Source organism: Mugil cephalus, chromosome 3 (genome assembly GCF_022458985.1).
Source record: "Mugil cephalus isolate CIBA_MC_2020 chromosome 3, CIBA_Mcephalus_1.1, whole genome shotgun sequence".
In the NCBI taxonomy this organism is placed as follows: domain Eukaryota; kingdom Metazoa; phylum Chordata; class Actinopteri; order Mugiliformes; family Mugilidae; genus Mugil; species Mugil cephalus.
Genome location: NC_061772.1, coordinates 20,689,858 through 20,695,929, shown reverse-complemented (window position 1 = coordinate 20,695,929; position 6,072 = coordinate 20,689,858).

The window sequence follows — 6,072 nt, the reverse complement described above, 5'->3', positions numbered from 1 at the left end:
GCCGTTGGGGTCAACGGATTAGCGACGAGCGCCATATTGGAAGCGCGCCCCGTGCGGCCCGGAGGACACATTGCATGGTAAATTGTGTAATTTGTGTAATTTGAGGCCCACGGTACATTTTACGTAAAGCCAGACAGGGGTATCAAACTCATTTTGTTAGGGGACCACCAGACAGCCCAGTTAATAGCCCAGAAGCAGTGTCGACTTCGGTTTGGAAATTCACAATAACTACGCTGGGACAACTGATGGAAATTAGCTTCGGATACAATCTGGCATATTTACGTTATCTATAATGTTCATTATGCCCTGTCACTAATGTTCTGCCCCTTCAAGTCACCCTAAATCACCTATATTAGCTGCATCGAATGCAAAACATCAACCATATATTGCATATACATCCATAATTATTATAATGGATACTCATTTTTCCACATCTTAAAACAGAAGTGTAACTAGACACCTATTTTGAATTTTATTCTAATACAAATACATTCTTCTTTTTTTACCTCATAAAATACAAATGTAGCAGACAATTAATTATATGGATTACTAAACAATAAATAAATAAAACTGGATTGACATACTGTCTATCATTGTTTTTCCTTTTCTCTCAGAAAATTGTGACTGTCATGATAATACTATGTAACAATTGCTTCCTGTTTTTGTGTTTATATGTAAATATATCGTTTAAAGACAAGAGGTAATAAAGCGTAATTTTAGTCCTTTTTAGATACTACTGTATTGTTTTATTGGACAGTTTTTATTATACAAAATATGAAAACTCTTAGAAATGACTTATATTCATGATCAACATCATGTTCTTTGCAAGTCATTCCTTAACACTCATGGTTCCTTCTGTCCTAACTCATCTGTAAAGTGGCCAGTGAGTGTATATTAGCTGCATCAAAATGGCTGCTTATTTTTACACATGCATATCCTAAATCAGAAGTGTAATTTAAAGAACTAGACTTATACACCTATTTCGAATTTCATTCTAATACAAATATATAGTTTATATATATTTTTAACCTCAACAAATACAAATACTGGATACTATGTAACCATTTCCTCCTTTGTTGTTTTTTTTTTTCTCTTACTCTTGTTGGGTTTATATATGAATAGTAATATTCAAAAAAGTAATAAAGCGTAATTTTAGTCCTTTTTAGATTATGCATGTATGTATATTTCATTATATAACCAGACACAAAGGCAGATTTTTTTTATTTTATTTTTTTATTGTTTTATTGTGGTTGTTTTTTTAATGTTTTTTTTTTTTTTTTTTTTTTTTTTTTTTAATTTTATTTAGTGTTCTGGGAAAAATCAAAGTATCTCAGAGTAAAGCCATGACCACACAGGGAGATTGAAGAACCCATGTGATGGAGGTGGAGGAGTTTCTGTGAGGCTGAGCCACCGCGTCAGGGGGTTGGAGGGAGGATGGTTGGATGGCAGATCATGAGGGATTGAGAGGGGAGGACTAAGTGAAGGAGGGTATCGATGAGGAGAAAAAATGGAGAGGTGGAGATAGGAATCTTCGAGGATTTTCATAGACAAGGAGGAAGAGTGATTGTTGTCGGGCCTCCGCCTAACAAACAATCACCTCCACCACTTTGTCACTGATGTCACAGGTTCTTTTCGGAGAAGACCTCCAGAACATCCACTTCCTCTGCACCTTGTCCTCCTTTTTATTCTCCTTCTTCTGGAGTTTGGCTTTCTTTTTAAGCTCTTCTCTCTCTTCTTTCTCTTTCTTTTTAAGCTCCTTCCTCTCTTCTTTCTCTTTCTGTGCCATCACTTTCTTTTCTTCTTTCTCTTTCTTTTGCCTCTGTTTCTTTTCTTTCTTAGTCTCTGTCTTTGTCTCTGTCTGTTGAGCCTTCAGCTCGTTGTTCTCCTCAGCTTCTCTCTTTCTTTCTGACAGGTCTTTCCTCTCTTCTTCCAGCTGTTTCTTGGCTTCAGTCACATCTTTCTTCTCCTCCTCCAGCTCTCTTTTCTCCTCTGTCAGATCTTTCTTCTTCTCTTCCAGCTCTCTTTTCTCCTCTGTCAGATCTTTCTTCTCCTCTTCCAGCTCTCTTTTCTCCTCTGTCAGATCTTTTTTCTTGTCTTCGAGGTCACTCTTTTCCTCTTTGAGATCTTGCTTCTCTTCTTCCAGTTCTTCCTTTTGCTTTGCCAGAGCTTTCTTCTCCTTCTCCACTCCCTTCTTTGCTTCTGACAGGTATTTCTCCTCCGCCGCCAGTTTCTTAATCTTCTCCTCCATTTCTTTCTTTCTTGACTCCACTTGAGTTTTTTCCTCTTCTAGCTCTTTCTTCTCTCTCTCCAGCGTCTTCTTCACTTCCTGGAGATCATTCTGGGCCTCCTTCAGCTCCTTGTCTTTCTTTTCTTTCTCCAGAGTGTTTTGTCCAGACTCTTTTTCCTCCATGAGCTGCTTCTTTTCTTGCTTCATCTTTTTCTTTTCTTCCTTCAGCTTTGTAATGGCCTCTTTAACTTTTTCTTTGGTCTCATCCAAAGCTTTCTTTTCCTTCTCCAGTTCGTTTTTGTCTTCCTGGAGCGCCGCCTTCTCCTCTTCCACCTCTTTTCTTAATTTGTCCTCCAGGGCGCTGTATTTTGCGGCCTCATCTTTGCGGAGGATTTCATTAAGTTCATCGGAGAGACTTTTCTTCTCAGTGTTGAGGAGCAGGATTTCGCTTTCTCTCTGGAGGAGCAGCTCCTTCAGCTCATTTAACTCCTGCTGGCTGTCACTGGAGTTGTCGTCGGTCTGTGAGCAGGCGTCTGTCTTCAGCTGGTTGTCCATCTCTTTTGGGAGTGGTGGTACCTGCTGTTCCTGCTGCTTCGTGTCCTCTGCCTGCATCTCTATTTTCTTCTCAGCCTCACTCAGCTGGTTCAAAAGATCTGATCTTTGTCTGAGCAGGTTCAGCACATGTGAGTGCAAAAACTGCATGGTCTCCCTTAAGAAGTCATTGTCATTTTTAATGACCTCCATTTCGCTTTGCAGCTGAATGAAGTAAGGGTTGAACCTGATTGACAAAGGATGTTGGGCATTGACGGTGCACTCTCCTTTGGGTTGGGGAGCATTAGCCACACACCCATCCATGGGTTGGGGTGCATTGGCTGTGAAAGCCCCTGTGGGAAGTTGGGGAGCGTTGCAGGCAAGTGCTCCACTGGGTTGGGGAGCATTGACCACACACTCCTCCATGGGTTGGGGAGCGTTGACCACACGCTCCTCTGTGGGTTGGGGAGCTTTGCTCTGAAGAGGATTGTTTCCAAAACCTCTTCTGGGAACATTGCTCACCCTCCACACTGGTGCTGGGTTGAACGTGTTGTCCATTGGATCGGGAAACTATTACAGTAAAGAAATGTAACAGTAGATGTCTGCTGGAACAGATTAGAAGTTGTCTGTAGTAGACAGCAGTCCCTTGTTGATCCTTGTAGTTGTCTGTAAAGACGGGGGCTTTGTGTTGACGTATGTCGTTGTCTGTGTAGACTGGTTTTCTAGATGCTTCTTCACGGTAAACTGTGATGAATCAATCCGAACTTCTAGTAGATACGAAGTGTCTAATAGATGAGTCTGACTGCTGTGAGGTGTGGGGTATATAAAAGCTCTGATGATGACTGATGATGTCATCATTCTATTGCCTTTGAAGATTAAAGGAAGCTCCGCCCACAGAAAACATTCCATTCCACTAGATACAATATACATTTAAAAAAAATTAAAATGAAATAATTTATTAATTATCACATAATCTGTCCACAACTGCACCCTATTATAGAAACATAAATTCTGCTTTTTTAAAAGTTCATTTCCACAGTTGCTACCGTGCAGCAATTAATATGGAGACCAGCTGCAGCTTGATTCAGCTGTAGATGGGGCACACTCACACACACAAAAATTCAAAAATTCACACACATTATAAAATCATCAATTATTTAGTTTTTTATTATTATCATTTTTACTACACAAACTCACAAGGCATATGACCAGGTCATGGCTTTACATCGAATCATTTATACATTTAGGTTATTCAACGTACAATGTTTCTCATGATCTTTTTTTTTACACCCCATCTTAACACCCTTCCTACATAGTTCCACACACTCTCTCGTATATAGCTTTTTTGGTAATGTAGAGTGGATTTATCTTTTCTGCTGGAAGTTGATAAAAAGCAGATTACAGAGTAGAAATTTGGAGCAAAATAGAAAACTAAAAGATACTAAAATGGTCTTTGTAGATTTGTCATTACAAGTGATCTCATTTAAAAAATAATGAGTAGTGTATTGTGATGCTGATGATTGTCTTGCATTGGGAGTTAAGTAACATCTGGAACTCAGACTGCTCAGACTTTTAAAGACTCCACATATATTGTAAATTTCAGAGGTCGGCACCCCCTAGTGGTAGAAAGTTATACACTCTAAAAAAAACCTATGTACGTTGATAACAAGCTACTTCATCTCATCTCATCTTCTACTACTGCTTATCCTCAATAAGGTCATGGGGGTTGCTGGAGGACTAATACCTTCACCTACAAACATCAGTGCTAACCACCGAGCCACTGTGCCACCCACAACAAGCTACATACTGTACATTTAGTCTGGTAAATCAAAAGCTCATTTCCATTCCTCATCCTTGTCTGACAGGCGCATCAGTGTTTTTATTCGCAAATCCGGGTCTTCCTCTTTTTTTCTTTTTTCTTATTGGGAAGACTCTCAGGAGGTGATCCTTGGACTTATTTTGATTTCATTATATACGTCTGGGACATCTGCTTAGCTCCTCCACAGGTCTCTCTTACCATTGCTATTCCAATTATATGCAGCTTTACTTCAGTTAAACCCAATAACCTCATTGTTTACACTCTGGTGTGTCACAAATTGGACATATAACAAAGATGTATCCGACTCATTTGTTGACAAAATGGATGTCTGGTGTCCCCCTCTGGGAATGTTGGGATTATTTTTGACCATTTTGATTTTTGATTCAAATTTAAATTCTAGAGCACTTCATATACTATCTCAGTCTTGTTTGTTTCAGTTGAGACAACCTAAAACTCAAGAACAAATTCAGTGGAATAAAAATATCCAAACTTACATGTACATACTGTATGTCAACCTGGTCTCTCATCAGCTACTCTAATTACATTACTTGCATTGCATTATTCTGTCTTCTCTGGCACATCTCCAATTCGAAAAAAGGGAAGTTGTTGGTTCCTAATCAACCAGATTCGTGCCTCTCTTCTTCACCACTTCCAGTAAGGTTCAGAATCAACATATGAGACATAAAGTGGAGTCGATGCAGTAGTCCTTTCTCATGATGTAATATTTTAACATCTTAATCTCACTGTGAAAAGTGCTCTAAGAGCCACACATAGCTTATTTGCATATTGAGACTCGATAAAATTAAGTCAAAAGTAAAAAGAGGACAAATCAAGTGTAAACATAGAGATTTATGTGCTTACAGTGCTGGAACACAACATACATAAGCAGAATGGCGCAGTGGAAGCGTGCTGGGCCGCAGTGCAGTGGAAGTGTGCAGGGCCCATAACCCAGAGGTCAATGGATCAAAACCATCCTCTGCTACTCATAATGTTTGGGAGAGTTTTAGTAGTCAGTGGTGATTTTGGTTTGGAAATTCTGGTAGGGTCATGAAGGAAAATCTTATAATGCAATCCAGAAATACCATAATCACTATCCTCACAACAAAAATACAGTCACTGAAAAAACCCACTCAACATGCAAACACCACCCAGAAAGGCCAGAATCAGACTTGAACCCGAAGGTATCAGTGCTAACCATCACAACAGTGTGTCAATGATGACATGATATCATATCAATAATACCGTCAAACGGCAGAGTTAAATGCCAGTAAATTAGATTCACTAAGCGCCTTTCTGAGAAGTTCTGGTTAATCACATTTTCTGCTTAAACCACTCCTGGTTGAATGACCTAGTTTTGTTTTTTCCCTCTTGAGAAATAATTAAACCCCTTCAGTTGGATCCAGAAGCTGGTTGAGACACTCTAAAAGATGAACTAAGGATTTCGCGCAAGAGACTGTCTTTTGCACGTAATCTATGGTGTTTTGCTATTTGTACG